The sequence below is a fragment of the Macrobrachium nipponense genome, chromosome 34 (assembly GCF_015104395.2).
Source record: "Macrobrachium nipponense isolate FS-2020 chromosome 34, ASM1510439v2, whole genome shotgun sequence".
Classification (NCBI taxonomy): domain Eukaryota; kingdom Metazoa; phylum Arthropoda; class Malacostraca; order Decapoda; family Palaemonidae; genus Macrobrachium; species Macrobrachium nipponense.
This window is the reverse complement of record NC_061095.1, coordinates 40,521,675-40,539,300: the sequence shown is the minus strand read 5'-3', so window position 1 is coordinate 40,539,300 and position 17,626 is coordinate 40,521,675. Positions and strand designations below refer to the sequence as shown.

Genomic DNA, 17,626 nt, shown 5'->3' with positions numbered 1-17,626 from the left:
GCATGAACTTAAGGTTTAGTTCATTTTTATTATGGTCACAGGCTTATACTAAAGAGGGGTAAATGAACAGACCCCCAGAGCAAGTAGTATCCCAAAGTTCTTCGTTACGATTTAGTTTCGTCATTGTAAGGCCCACTGCATTTTCGAGACCATACGCAATCACATTCGTAACCGAATGGTCACTAAATGTTATACAAGCATTACTTCATCTTTAGTCTAAGGACAGGGTACTTCCATAAAGATGGATATGTAATTCGAAGTATTTAGGCCATTGACGTGTTCCAGTGTACACTGAAATCAAGTGTTTGTTGGTCTCCTTGGCAAGGGGATGCTGCATAGCCTCCTGCGGTAGGACTAACTGATGGTAGTATTCTTTATTTTATATATATATCTATATATATATATATATATATATGATATATATATATATATATATATATATAGATATTATCATATCACCGTGATTCAATAAATCATTCGAGCTACAAATGTCCTTTAATATCTAATTCGCTCTTCCTCGGAATTGATATATTTTCATATATGTAAACCGAAGGGGAATTTTTTAGTTTATAATAATTTCGTCCCCTCATGGGATCGAACCTCCGTCCAGCGGACAAGAACGAATCGGTAACGTCAATGTCGTCCTGATTATTTTCTTGTCCGCTGGACGGCGGTTCGATCCCATGAAGAGACGAAATTATTATCAACTAAAAAATTCCCCTTTGGTTTACATATATGAAATATATCAATTCCGAGGGTAGAGCGAATTAGATATTAAAGGACATTTGTAGCTCGAATGATACACACACACACACACACACACACACACACATATATATATATATATATATATATATATATATATATATATATATATATTATATATATATATATATATATATAGTCTATATACATATATATATAATATGTGTATATATCTATATATATATATATATATATATATCTATATATATGTGTGTGTGTGTGTGTGTGTGTGTGTGTCATAAAAATTACCACAGAGTTGGAAGACCCGCACCTACCTGGATGATAACTATGAGACGGGAGGCCGAAGATGAGCACAGATTTGTAAAATCAAAGCACAAGAAAGACACGCGTTTGAGGCGATGCTGATGAATTGATAACAGGTGGCATTAAGACTAGATGCCATAGTGATGGCTGGCATTGAATACGAGAACTTTATTAATCATACTCAAATTCTAAGGCAGTAGAGGAAGAGCATTATCATTCATTTTAGTTTTTATGGTAACAACAGACATTCTTACTTCAGCATATCTATTTATCCGATTATGTAGTCAAAACCAAAACCAGTCTGTACAATAGCAGTGTTGAAATGTACTATCAAAAGTTAATAATAGTCTGTAGAACAGATAGCATCCTTACTTGAACAGACTTGTGGTCACATTAAAAAAAAAATTAATTAAAAAAAAAATTAAGAATTGGGGGGGGGTTTTTTTAACTCCATTCCAAATTTAATATAAGGATCCTCCCTAAATTTGTTGTAAAAATGCTGATAAAAACGAAAAAATAGGCATTCTTTCACTGTAAAGCATCTTGCTCAATAGATTTTAAAGATCTCGGTATCAAACGCAGGTCACTTGGGCTCTTTCGCGGATCTCCTCGAGATTGAAGTCCTTCAGCAGTCTTCCGTTTTCGTAGACAATTTCCAGATGGTCCTTAAAGGGAAAAATATCATTACTTTTAAAACTATATATGAAGAGTCCACAGCAAAATCCAGGTTTTTGTAAAACACGTGAATCGAATTGAATAAGGTCTACAATACAATGAGAAACTCATTTGGTTACAGGAAATTATTAAACTTGTTGAGTTTTCCTTATTTTTTTGTAAACGGCACTTCCGTTGGCCTCCAATCCTTAACATTATTTATCAGAAAAATATTTTCTAACGAGTATAAGCAATTTGTGACTTGATACTAGATCATATCGTAAAAACAGAAAACTGAAGCCATCTCCACCTTCTCTGTAGTGCAATCTGAAGCCTTGACAGTAGTGTAAACTCCGTTCTTGTACAGGAGTGCTAATCTGCCTCGTTTACTATGCTTTCCTGGGTCAGTGATGGTTGCTTGAATACTTCATGCTCCTTTCCATCTATCACAGCAAGGCTGCACTTGTAAGCAACACTTTTGGTATCTCGATCTACCTGCGGATCATGTAAATAGGGTTCGCCTTAGGAGCAAGCGATTTACTCTGCAATGACATTTTTTTTTTCTAGATCTATCGGCAGACTATTCTTTAACTTCTAAGATTTTCTCCTGAATGCTCTTCTAGAAAATGTTTCATAGGATCATTACACAATGTAATGAGGAATACTTCAGAGAAGAAGACATTAATTAAGTCAGTTAGTTGCAATACCGTGAGAAATTTTCTCACCTTCTGCAGTAATGCAGCGCCAGATCCAAATACAACATTAGTAGATGCCCAACCACTATCTTCCATCGCCTTGAGAATGGCCGCTGAAATGGAGATAATAAGGAATAACGGTATGAAAAATACTCCAGATTATTATTTTGGTAGACTGTCTTAATTTTTGAAATACGGTAAATTCCGAGAAATCGTAGAAATGATTAGTTACTAGGGGAAATTAATCAATGTTTAGCGGTAAAGAACCAAAATTAGATAAACTCACCTTTTTAGCAGTGTCAAAAGGTAATCAAGATTACTGACACTACTTGAAAGCACTCTTCATTAGTAATCTTTACATTCACTATCATTAGCCTCTGACTGACAAACGTGTTCAAGTAAATTCTTATAGGATAGAATACTTAACACATAGATCCTGAAAAGACCTGTTACATTAAAATCTTATTTAGAAAAGTAAATAAGAGACTTACCAAGGGATTGACAGTTGATGCCATCAGCCTGCAACACCTTCATAAATAAAGGTAGAACTTTGTATCCCTTCGAGTTCTTCTCAGTTCCAAATTCTTTCCCAAGAATATCCAAACACTGGTTAACCAGCAAGAAAATTTCTCATAGACCTCAACATTTTCTAAATCCTTCCACAATTTGTCCCTCTGCGCAATAACTACAGGATAGAAATATAAACTGTTACATGACCATCTAGGGATTTTGTAAAAAGCATTCTCAATGAAACATAATAGGATAAACCAATGTGCAAAAATCCTGGAAACGTGACTCACTTTAAGTAAAACTTGTTTAGGGTCTCCACTATCTGGTCTTATAGCTAAGGTTCCACCTTTATTTTTATGTTGCAAAATAATGTCTTTAAGTTCTCCACAAAATATGTCGTTTATGCTCTTCCATATATCATAGGAATCGACAACACAGGCAACTTTTCCTTTAAAAAGAAAAGAAAAACGGTGGATTAAATAATTATAACTGAATTTATTCAGAAGACCTGCAATTTCCCACTAATTGCACTTTTTAAATTCTGATGGTAGAAAATTTACAGAATAACTTAAAGGATATGCAATATGTAAGATGTACATCAGATACATGTGGTTTTAATTCAACGTTAACTGGTACTTACAACTATTACAATTATTTTAATACTATATTCTAATAAACTGTCGATAGTAGCCCACCTACCTAAACTGAAATAGATCATTATAAATCCAGAATAAAATCTTTCATAAAACAATTGGCCATACTGCATGGCACCCATCATACTTGAAGGAAAATTATAGGCCAACCTAAGAATCTATTATGGCGTACAGAGAAAGAACGAACATGAATTTACTTCCAAAAAATGTTTTCATCGTGTTTCTTTGAGCTGCAGTTTCGTCTTTTCGTCCCCAGGCAGTAACAGTTGAATGCTCAGACGATACTCCTGCGTAGGCTGGAACACCATCCACATTGTAGTACTTCCTCAGCAAACAGGTTCCGGCAATATTCTGTGTAGTCTGCCAAGAGAAGACAGGGTATGCATTTGTATGTAGCTAATGAACAGAAGCTGTGAGCCACAAATCACTGGTTAGAGACTAAACATACGAGTACACTCATAACTGACCAGTGACCAACTCCTTCACTAAGGTGAAACATGGTTGCTGATATCTCAGCAGGTAGACCTATGCCACTCACCTCTCCCGGAAGACAAAATACCATCCATAGCTCACAGCAAAGGTAAGATTGTGAGCCACTAAAAATATATGAAAACCAAAGTGAAATAACAGGTAAAATGGATATATATTCATGGTAAATTAGTAATATCTTTACACCTTAGAAAGTTTGGTGCCTCTATGTTTATCTTATCGTCAGCACATAAAGATATACAACAGAGGCCGATAGAGGCACCAAACTTCCAAAGGCATAGATATGCCACCAATTTATCATGAATGTATATCCATTTTACCAGTTATTCCACTTTGGTCTCATGAAAGATGGATGTTTATATTTACCGTGAAGTTGACTATATGTGCAGCTCCACCTACAGCAGCGTGATTCCAGTGAGGACGCTCCTCGATAACCGCAATCATCAGCTTAAATTAATACATAAATACGATAATAATCTACCTAGAGTTTTTGTTAAAACTGCCATTTCATATGCAGTCATACTAGAAAATTCATAAACAAAAGAAAATAAAGGACTTATTTCAGAAAATGTGCAAAATATGTAACTATGATGAACTAGGATACTAATTCTGAATCTAAAATGCCATGGAGTAATTTTCAAGAACTCTGAAAAATTACAGCAAAATCTCAATTCCTCTATTTAGGTCGCAACCAAATCACTTACAGACTGAGAGAGTAAACTTTGATCGTCTGAGGTTCGTTCATTGGAGTTGTACAAAAAGTTGCTTGCAGGACCCTCGATACCGTTGCCATGTCATTGGGCTACCAAGTCTGCACCAGAATCGTCTGTGAAGAAAAATTTGCTGAGTAATTGCTCATTCGCCATATGGATGGAAATTTGTTAACATGAAATCCTATGAAATAGAAGAAATTGCATTATTCCAGGTTTACATCTCTCAAAGATTATACAGGATCACAGACAGACACCCCTGTGTGTATATATATATATATGTAATAACACATAATATATATTATATTTTAGCAATGAGTAGTGAAGGAGGAAAAAGTGGAATGAGAAGGTAGTCACAGTGCATTGTTTTGATAACACGCTGAGGTTGCCATTAGTCAGCAAGCAAGCAGAGACTAATAATCCCGTAGCGAGGTCATAGGTCATATAGTCTGTTCTCAGTTAACATATTTATTTTAATGTTCATATTATCCTTATCTAAAAGAAGTTAATGCTTCTATCAAATCCGATATGACTCTCTAGTAATTTTCAAGACAATTCATATTATTATTGTTTGATAAGTCTTGAATCAAATTCATGTGTTTCAGGTTAGTTTGTGCGTTCGTGTGTACTGGAATGTAAGGCGTGTTTGTCGCCCAGAGTCAGATTCATAGCGCAGGTCAACGAGTGTGGATCACTCAATCTTTTGTTAGCAAATCTCGGAAAAAAAATCGGAGATGTATTTTATTTAGTAATCTCTATTAACCAAACGGTTATTGCTTATAAAGCAATAAGCATCACTACTATATATAGTTTTCTATATACAAATATATATATATATATATATATATATATATATATATATATATATATATATATATGTCTGTGTGTATACATATTTGTAGTTGCAGAGCTGGGTTAAGGCCAATTTACTAAATTCAAAATTCTGAATTTCCAAAATTATTTCTTGTGCACAATCTACACCTTCCTAACTAATGGCACGCAGACTATGAACAGAAAAATGAGAATGTAATTCTTATAGAGCACCCAGAATTAATTTCAAAGGTAAGGAATGAATGCAACACGTATTCTGTTCATAAAATTAATATAATTTCTAAAAGGGCAATCAGAAGATATACACTTAAAGGAGCCCAGACTGGCTCCGTGGCACTTGTGACATTAATTCTACCATTCACAATAACAAGGAAATGGGTTGCCACTAAGTTGGAAGCAAACACACTAACTTAGAAAATCACGTAGGTACATGAGAACATGGATCGAGAACTTAAGATTAGCAATACACAATAACACTATTCAGTGGAACCACTGTACGCGCGTGAGTTTCACTGGCAATAAGAATACGGCACCCCAATACTGGCAGAATGAGATGAGTGGTACTGTTGATATACAGGGGAAGGTACACAATGGGGCAGTCTGTGGATGTTGGCATGATGACGGTAAATTTTCAAATTTGGCACTGAAGTGTGCTGTTGCAGAAAAGTGCACTGAAGTGCGTTGGCTCCTATGGAGGGGAGTGCCAGTGATGGTGGCACTCATGGTAGTGGTAAGCTTTGTTCTAAGCCTTATGTCATCACTGGCACTCCCCCTCCAAAGGACCCAAAGCACTTCAGTGCACTTTTCTGCAACAGCACACTTCAGTGCCAAATTTGAAAATTTACCGTCATCATGCCAACATAAACAGACTGCCCCATTGTGTACCTTCCCCTGTATATCATCAGTACCACTCATCTCATTCTGCCAGTATTGGGTTGCTGTATTCCTGATTGCCAGTGAAACTCAGGCACTTACAGTGTTCCACTGAATAGTGTTATTATGTATAGCTAATCTTAAGTTGTCAGCAAACAAATGAGATGATACCTAAGAGCGTCATTTCTCCAACAACAGGGTGTGAGGCACTCTCTGGCACTCAACAGGATATAGATAGGTGGGTCTCCTGCAGGACATAAGGCTTAACAGCTTAGGTGGCATTCAGTAGTGTGGATATGTAATGCAATGAAAGTGACACTCTGGATAAAGCTTTTTCTCCGGAGTGCATGATGAGGGAGTGCCAACGGTGGTGGCACTCGCATGTACCACAGAATAAATGCTAACAGGCGGTGATGGTGATATGGGTGTGAAGCACTCTGGCACTCACCAAGGTGACTAACAAAGCTGGGTGGTACCTGCAGGTGTGTGGGGTGTCTCGGAAGACATAAGCTTAACAAAGCGGCAGTGGCACTTAAAGGAGTGGAGACCACATAGGAATATCAGCGATGGAGGCACTCAAATGTAGGTTGAAGCATTGTTTTCTGCTGGCGAACAGACAGGCAGGGTGGCACTGTAAAGTGCGGTATTCTCGGAATACGATAACCGTATGAGGACTATTTGCACAGATCAAATAAAGGAGTGTCAGTGTTGGTGGCACTCATAGGCTGAAGTTCACATGTCTGGTCTGTCAAATCTACATGCTTTTGGCACTGTTGGGGCAAGAATCTCCAGGTGAGGCACTCACTAGCCTTCACAGGTAAAAGTGAAGTCAGACATACACAGCCTACTTTGGGAAGGAAGGACAACCAGCAATGGTGGCACTCTTGATATAGGTCTCGCAAGACGTTGTGGTACTCAAGAATAGTGCGAATGGAAAACAGGCAAGAACTGGCACTCTCACCAGTTGGTATGTGACAAGGCTTGAGGTGGCACTTAGAAATGCATAGGTTGTGTCACCGGCGTGACACACGCTTGCAGGGAGCAAGAAGTATTGCTCTGTGAGATACTGACACTTTCACCAGACAACATGCACTAAGGTTCCTAGAGGCACTGTGCAAGTGCGGCTGTGTCAGAGGCATTGCCACTGCATACAGGGAGCCAGCAGATGCTTCCTAAAATGCTGGCACCCTCACCAGTCAACAAGCACTAAGGCTTCCTAAAGACACTGTAAAAGTGTGTTTATGTATCAGCGGTAGTGACACTCACATACAAGAAGCAAGAAGGTACTTCCTAAGATACCTTCACTCTAACCAGTCAAAAAGCACTAAGACTTCTTGTTACGGCCTCTGAGAGAGGTCAGCTTCAGGTTCGATATGAAATATTAAAAAAAAAATTATTTCACACCAACGGTTTGAAACTGGGGATACGAATATAGAAAGAAACACTAACACAACAAAGGTTTATTTACAAGCTTACTAACATAGGTAAATGCAGAATGGTATCTCCTATTTACATAAAAAAGATAGAATCTTACACTGCATGAACTGGGGGGACAGTGAGGCAATTCAAATACTTGCTAGTCAATTTGGTACTTCGAAGCGATGGCTTCTAAAAAGGAAAAAACGGTGATTGCAGACGTCCTCTTGACTCCGTATTGCAAAAACTAGTCTACTTGTATGGCAGGAACTTCCCAAAACCTCTAGCAGGACCTTTTCTTCTCTGAAGTCCTGCTCGACGTCGAGATAACACGGCCTTCCACTCCTGGAGATGACTAGACCAGTATCCAACCAACTCTCCTTCTGATCCTTCGTCGGTTCCTTCGAAGGATCAGGGGCGGAGCCTACGGTGAGTGTCACAGACTCGCGAGATTTCCAGAATTTCCTAGATGAATCTAGACGAGGTATTGCATCAGAAATCGCGGTGTTTCTCCCAACACATTGGCGCGTGTTGCGCTCCACAAAATGCCCGACGATTCCAGAACAGACGCCTCCAACACGGGCGCGAAAGCCTTCTTGCTGCCGAACTTCTCGAAAATGTGTTCTCCTTTCCTTTATCTTCCTTTGCTATGAAGCAATTACCATCACACCTCCAAGAGGCACTGGAAAAGTGTGTCGCAACATAGGGTGGGGGGTGTATGACAGAGTGTACCTATGAATGGGTTCAAACAAGTATGGGGGGGGGGGAGGTAGACACCACAGGTCTCTCAAGGTGTGTTGCTAAGAAGGTACCACAAAGTTTGTCTACCTGATTCCAAACACGAATCAAATGTTTTGGCTGATCTAGAATTGGGTTAATGGTGAAACAGGCGTTTGTATTTACACATGGTAAATATAGTAAGACCTTATTACAATCTTTACAAGGGATTGTAATAAGATCTATATTGGCCAGGCATCAAAAGGATTAAAAAAGAGATGTTCCCCAACACAAATATGTTCTTTCAAGAGGCTAATAAACAATGGCATTTCAGATCATTGTCTTAAGTAAGGTCATGCTATTAAATTGGGATAAGTCATCTATAATATGTGAGGCCAATGATTATCAGAAAAGAAATCTTTGGGAAACTATTCATTGAAGCCACGTGCACCAGGAATTTTAACCTCCGGCCTGGATTATCTCTCTATCCTCTTTCCCGGTACCTTCTGTTTGGAGAACATGCTGCCCGAATCAAGAAGAAAACTATAACTCCGCCCACCACTACTTGATTTGTGAAAGTGCTCAAGGCTTTGCAGTGACAAGCGTATCCAAAAAAAGAGCAAAGAATTTGAGAAGTTAAGAAGTCATTGTGGCTGGTAAAAATGACAGTAGATTCTACATACATACATATATACATACACACACACATATATATACATATATATATATATATATATATATATATATATATATATATATATATATATATATATGTGTGTGTGTGTGTGTGTGTGTGTGTGTGTGTGTGTGTGTGTGTGTGTGTGTGTGTGTGTGTGTGTATAACACTGTGAAATATCTGTTAAAACAGAATTCCGCTCGCTACAATTAGATCTTGTAATAAGTAGATCCGACAAAGACGGCAAAATCGTGGTCATGGACTGACTTTACCTCGACAAAATCAACCAACACCTTTGACACTAGCACTTATGACAAACTGACGAAAAATCCCCCAAAAACGTCTCCACAGTTTTTTTTTTTTTTTTTGGAAAGTAAGACAAAAAGAGCATTGATCTACTAGAGAAATTTAAAGTCATTAACCCAAAACTACCTTACTTTTATGGCCTTCCTAAAATTCACAAAGATAATCTTCCATTCAGACTTACTATCTCATGTGCTGGAGCTTTCAATTGTAAAATTTCTAAGTGGTTAGCTGGCCTCCTTTTCCCCCTTTTTTAGGCATCTTTTTCTCCCCGTTCACATTAACATTCGTCGGAAGATTTCTGTCACAGATTCAGAGAAGCTCATATCCACTTACAACATAAAACTTTTAAGTCTAGATGTAGATTCCCTATTCACTCAAATACTAGTACAGGACATTCTACAATTTTTTAGGGAAAAATTAGCCATTAGCCCTTGATAAATAATGAAGTCAGTTGAATTATGGGTATCCAATAACATCTTTTCATTTGGGGAGTCATTCTATAAAAAAAAAAAAAAATTCGGGTGCAGTATGAGCAGTCCTTCAAGTTCTGTTTTAGCTAATCTATACATGAAATATTTTGAAACTACAATGAAAATGCAATAAAACCTAAAGACATGCTGTTTAATGAGATATGTATATGACATTGTAACATTTTGAGATAATAGATGGGGCAATTCAACAAATTTCTTTCAAAATTAATTTGCATTAGTGACCAGCATCAAATCTAAAGTTTAATGGGAAACAAACAACATAATTCCCTTTGTTGATGTGTTGATAACTAGAGACACAACAGAATGCAAATTTACCATTTATAGAGAACCAACATTTTCACTTTTATATATTCATTATTTCACTTCTATTCAAACAACTTGGCATACCCAGTAATTTATTCATAAAGAGCCTTATGAATTGGTTCCCAAAGATCTCCTGGAAAAGGAAATTGAACTAATCTGTAAGCAGTTGTCCTCTTGGAAGTACCCTGACCATATAAAGCAAAAACAAAAACAAACTTCTACCGTCCTCCTCAAAACAAGACCAGAAAGGTGCCTAACAACAAAATGAAAATGAAAATCCCACACCTGGACAGGATTAAGTCATTGACACAGACACTTGGAAACTCTAACCTTTTTGCTTTTATCTAACCAAATACCTCAGCCAAATCCCTGATTAACGTCCAACAAAAACCAATCCCCAAAGACACACAAGTATATGAAATCCCTTGCAGCGAATGGGATCAATTTTACTTTGCCTTTACAGGAAAATCACTCCCCGAGATATTAATACGACATAAATATTTAGCAAGGTATGGACAACAGAGCCCAGCTATTTTTAACCACATAAATAACAATAATCATAGAATAAACTGGAATTTGTCATGTATAATTTATAACAGCAATTGTCAGTTCAAAAGCCAAATGCTAGAATCAGCTTTGTTAGGAAAGAAACACAATGAATATCTCAAAAGGTGTTTGGGATTTAGATATTATAGATAAATCTTCCTCCAACCAGTGATTAAGAAGATTAAAGAGAAATTGTCAACCGACGACTTAAACTGCTGACCCGTGGACCTCTTGGTATGAAACTGCTTTTTCTGTAGCTTTTCCCATTCATTCCCTGCCTGAAGAGAAAGATAGCCAGTCTCTGAAATATAGTATTTACTTTCACATTTGGCATTTTTATGTGCTCCTTTCACTATATATATATATATATATATAATATATATATATATATATATATATATATATATATATATATATATATATGTATGTATGTATATATATATATATATATATATATATATATATATATATATATATATATATATATATATATGCATATATATATATATATATATATATATATATATATATATATATATATATATATATATATATATATATATATATATATATATATATGTATGTATGTATATATATATATATATATATATATATATATATATATATATATATATATGTATGTATGTATGCATATATATATATATATATATATATATATATATATATATATATATGCATATATATACATATATATATATATATATATATATATATATATATATATATATATATATATATATATATATATATATATATATATATATATATATATATATATATATATATATATATATATATATATATATATATATTATATTTGGTCTTTTTGATTATTCACAATAATAAAGCCAAGTTCCTGCTGGACAGGGTCAAATAAAAACTTATAGACGAACAATAAAACTCTATAGACGTAAAATGGAAGTTCTATGCCCTTACTCTCCTTACCTTGTTCATACTGCAAAACCATAAACACTATGTATGTGATTACAAACAACAATTATCATAAACTGGTGTAAGGACAACGCTTATTCATAATTTTCTCTGTACATAATTCATCATTCGCGTTGTTCTCACTTCCCCTGAGAAAGCATTCAGCGGGCTTTCCGTCAGTGTATAAAGCTTATATAACCACATATTGTGTACTTTTATATTTTGTATTTTATGTCTCTCAAGAAACACAAATCGGGTCTCGCCGGCCCACTTTTTCTCTCTCGCGGGTCGGTGACCACATTTCCGTCCGCATGCTGTATATTTATATTTCCCTTGACTGTAATAAAAATCAGTACACCTTCTACCTGCCCTTCTGCGTCTGCTACGTCGACGATATCTTGATTTTTTCCAGGTCCTTGAGGAGCACCTACATCACGTCCGAGCGGTCCCTGAAGCGCCTGCAGGAAAACGGGCTGGTCGTCCGTTTCGACAAATGCACCTTCGGCGCCGAGAAGGTGGACTTCCTCGGACACGAGATCTCCGCGACGGGCGTGCGCCCCCCATGGCCTCGAAGGTAGGCGTGGTGCAGAAGAAGTTCCAACACCAACCACGGTCAAGTCCCTGCAGGAGTTCATCGGAATGGTCAATTACTACCGCCGATTCATCCCCTCTGCCGGCCCGCACCATGTCTCCTCTAACACAGGTCCTGAAAGGGAAACCAAAGGCCCTAACGTGGGAGGCCGAACAAGAGAAGGCTTTCAACGAGACGAAGAGGGCCCTCGCCAGAGCGGCGACATTATGCCACCAAGACCCTGCAGCACCTTTACGCCTCACCACCGACGCCAGCAACGTCGCCTGCGGGGCTGTCCTCGCGCAGGTGGTCCAGGGCGAGCCCCAGCCACTCGCCTTCTACAGCAAAAAAAAACTATCAGCCGCCGAGACGAGGTACAGCACGTTCGACCGCGAACTCCTGGCAGTGTACCAAGCAGTGCGACATTTCCGCTACCTCCTCGAGGGCTCCCCCCTTTACGATCAGGACGGACCACCTCCCTTGGTACACGCCTTCACCAAGGCGGGCGGAGACGCTTGGTCAGCGAGACAACAGAGGCACCTAGCAGCCATCGCAGAGTTCGGTTGCACCATCCAGTACGTGCCTGGCGAGAAGAACCCCGTGGCAGACGCCCTATCGAGGATAGAAATCACGCCGTGCGTCTCGGGGTCGACTACGAAGATCCTCGCCCGGGAACAGGCATGCCAGACCCGGAGACTGCCGCATACCGCACTGCTATCACGCCCTCAAGTGGGAAGATGTGCCTTTCGGACCCGCAGGCATGACGCTCCTCTGCGACATCAGCACGGGCCGCCGCCCGCGCCCGCTGATCCCAGCCTCCCGAAGGAAAGCCGTGTTCGACGTCATACACGGAACTCTCGCACCCCTCGGGCCGGACGACGGTGCGCCTCCTGACGGAAGAAGTTCGTCTGGCATGGAATTCGGAAGGACTCCTCGAGTGGCCAGGACCTGCGTGCCTTGCCAAACTAGCAAAATCAGTCGGCCACACGGAATCAGGTCCGTTGGGGAATTTCCGCAGCCGAAACGAAGATTCGGCCACATCCACATAGACGTCGTTGGCCCCCTGCCCCCGTCGGAAGGCGCCAGGTACCTCCTGACGGTAATCGAGTCGCCTCCACCAGATGGCCCGAGGCAACGCCGATGTCGGAGGCGACCACGAAAGCATGTGCCCGAAGCACTTCCTCGCCAGCTGGATCAGTCGATTCGGTAGTGCCAGACGAAATCACGGACAGACCGCGGACCAGTTTTCCTGTCGGAGTTGTGGACTGCCCTGGCCCGCCTAATGGGAACGTCGCTACATGCCACCACCGCCTACAACCCAGCAGCTAACGGCATGGTGGAGAGAGTCCACCGTTCGATCAAGGCTTCCCTGATGGCGCGCTGCACCGACGAAAACGAAAAATTGGAAGAGCCAACTACCGTGGGTCCTCCTCGGTCTCAGGACTGCCCCCGCGGGCAAACGGCGAAGCATCACCCGCGGAGAAGGTATACGGGGAGCCATTAACAGTCCCTGGCGAGTTCTTCCCGACCAATGCCGACGACGCTGACGTCTCCATCGCCAGGCTTCGGGAATCCGCCGGGAAGTTCACGACCCCCTGCGTCAAAACCTTCTCCGACAGAACCAAACGTTTCCTCCCGAAGGCCCTATCATCGTGCAAGCACGTCTTCGTCAGGGACGACGCCCGCCGACCCGCCTCTAACGAGACCCTAACCGCGGTCCCTTCCGCGTCCTAAACGACGCACTGACAAGGCATATCTCTTATCCATCAACGGTTGCGAGGACTGGGTCACAATCGATCGCCTGAAACCAGCCTTCATCATGGACGAGGACCTCGCAGAGCGCGGATTCCACAGGGCGCCTCAATCTTCCTCGGAAAAAAGCGACTCCTTCGATCGCCAAACCTCCTAGCCGTAGCCGCGGCCGCCCTCGAAAGACGGGTCGAACCCCCCGAGGATCAACCTCAGGGGAGCATCCCGTCCCCGCCCCGAAAACCCCGAGGATCTACCACAACAACTAAATCACGCACGCCGATGGGCGCCTCCGCCGTCCAGCTCGCTTCCGCGAGTGACTACCCGAAAGTACAAAGAAAGTCAGCCAACAATCATACCTAATTATTGTCTTAGGGGGGGAGTATTTGTAAGGACAACGCTTATTCATAATTTTCTCTGTACAAATGAATCACATTCGCGTTGTTCTCACTTCCCCCTGAGAAAAGCATTCAGCGGGCTTTCCGTCAGTGTATAAAGCTTATATAACCACATATTGTGTACTTTTATATTTTGTATTTTATGTCTCTCAAGAAACACAAATCGGGTCTCGCCGGCCCACTTTTTCTCTCTCGCGGGTCGGTGACCACATTTCCGTCCGCATGCTGTATATTTATATTTTCCCTTGACTGTAATAAAAATCAGTACACTTCTACCTGCCTCTTTGTCAACCTCTTACATGGCAACTCGATGCAAAAAAAACAATTATCTGGCGTATTTCCCCATATTAGTAACAATATACATACTGTACCAAATAGTGAACGTTTTTTCTCTCTTTTAAACAAGACTTTCAGCACAGCAGGCGTACTGTACTGTGCATACAGTACAGTACAGAATAACACTGGTATCACTTTGTCTGAGCTCTCTTTCCTGAACAACATGATAAAATAATGTAAAACACTTAAACAAACATTTTACTAAAAAAGTGGACCTCCCTCTCTCTTACACACCACATAACGTGGTAGGTATACAGGTATCTATGGAAAATGACGAACTCATGAGCTCGTTTTTCACAGAAATAAATTTCTGCCTCACATCAGGAACGAACCTCGATCTCCCTAGATAGGCATAACTTTTTTACCAAAGCCTACCTTAGTTGTATCATCACTTAAGTATATTTATGCAGCAACTTTCTTATCATTTGTTACCATAATATACTGTGGTTTTATCATCATTAATGTCCTGTATTTATACTGCATATGTCTAATCGTTTGCTACCATAATGTAATAATTTCATTTGTTTTACTTACTCAGTTCATAGATTTGTATTTTTTCGTGCTTTGTCATGTTTCGTTACTCCTGAATTACAACACCAAGTATTGCAATTGATACTGCGCTTTTACTGGGCCCTTTCAGTGTTATTTTTAAGAACATATCTAAAATTGTTATCATTAATATTCTGTTTTTATTATGATCACTGATTCACATTTTGTCTTATTACGGAATCTGGTTTATGACGTGTCCAAAGCACATTCATTTTAGGAAAACTACTGAAAAGTAATGAAGTGTCTTCAGTTTTCTTGTAATTAGCAAGTTTTTTATTTCATCTCATAATATCATGGATGCTTTATTTGTATACTACCGTGTATGTGTATCTGTTTACATCTACATATGACATTTCATGAAGGATGACATCACCGTTTAGCTCTTTTTTTTTTTCTTTCTTTTTTTTTTTTTAAACAATCCGTAAACTGTTCCTCCGTTCCAAGAGCGGCGAGATCATTTTGGCAACAAATTTCTCTACATTTTCCTTACCTCCATATACTTGAGTGAGCCAGGGCACCGCGTTGGATCCGTATTTTCGACGGTGAAGAGTACGTTCCTAGTTGGGACGACGGAGCCTTCGGCCACGGCTTTGATCCTGACTGGGAGGTAACCACCATGTTTCTGTCGGGTCCAGTAACAGTGTGGTTATAAAGCGTGGAAGGACAATAATATCTCAGTATGTGGTCTTCAAACCTTTTGGAATATATTGCCTTACCGTTAAAAGAAATATAGAGAGCGTCTTTTTTTTTTTTAATAACCACACCAATAGACATACTCTTGACTTTAATATTGAATTATCTCCTGCTGAATTACATGCTGTTATGAATTTCGAAGCATTAAAATTTATGTTCAAATTCAACAAAAATCATAAGTGTTAATGCATTATATAATGGATGGTATGTTCCAAGGTGAAATGTTGTGTTAAGACAGATACTTGAGCAGATGAGTAGTTAGTAGTACATAAATAGTATAAATAATAATAGTTGATTGCCCAAAGAGATGAAAATAATCTAACATTTATTTGATTACGTCGAATCAGTCCTTATTAGTGAGTATTTTTGGAGATGCTAATTTCTATTTAATTTATATTCGAAACCTCTTGAGAATGAAAGCAAATAAAATGACTTCTCTGCCAGTCTAAAATGGCGGCCCTCACTCAGTTAGGCGTAGAACTACCTGAGTAAAACTTGAAATATTGTCTCTTTTTCTAAGGAATACCTTTAGGATGTGATTCCATCCCTCCTCGTTGAAGGTATCCTCGTCCCCGTGCGTAGCATTGAAAATTCTCCTGGCCTCCTGGATGACCTCTTCGGTGACCACTTTCCCAACCGCCATCCTCTTGAGGATGTACTGCAGTCCGAAGAACACAGTGTACGGATATCTAAATGGAGAACAGATTAAGGATAAGAAATTTCAGTGGATATAATAATGGCATCAGGAAAGTGTACAGAAATCTAAATGGGATGAGATAAGTGCAAGATTTATCATCATGGCGTAAGGAAACCTTCACATCTCGAATACAGTTTAAGAAAACCTGCAGTGAAATAAATGATTCATTGGTGGGATATACTTTGTTGGTTTTTGGGCTTAGTATACGGAACAATTGCAGCAGACTGCAGGGTTCCGTTAACGACATATTTTGCAATCCAGAGGAGTCAATTTTGGCACAACCCTACTCTTTTATCCAAGCTGGGTAACCGCAGGGGAAAATTGCGACAGGCCCTTTAATGTACATAAAACAAAAATATTTGATAAACTACCCGATCAAATTGATTAGCTTTCCGTGATCTCACCACAGAAACTCAAAATTATTTGCATAGTCTATCTGCGTGCACATAATTTCCACGTGGACTAAGAATTAGTTCATTAAATTAAAAAATCCTCATAGTAGCACGAGTCTTCAATGGAGAAGCAAATCCACAGTTATGTAAATGTACATATATTTAAATTTAAAAACAGCAAGGATAGCTTTCGGGAACCTTTTCGGTTCCCCTTATCAATTTAATATATGTACATTTACATAACTGTGGATTTGCTTCTCCAATTAGTTCATTTCTATGAATATTGGGGTAGAGGGACCGTTAAATCATTCTGTAGAACAACTCTCAAAGATGAACTTTGTGACATCGAAAAACCGTTCCTCGTTGACAACCCCAAACAGGATGACAGTAT

General features: G+C 39.3%; 1 pseudogene; it reads right to left on the bottom strand.

The window, feature by feature from the left end:
- Positions 1-1,601: 1,601 nt before the first annotated feature.
- Positions 1,602-17,626, bottom strand: part of LOC135208080 (nicotinamide phosphoribosyltransferase-like) — a 63,699-nt pseudogene continuing 47,674 nt past the window's right edge.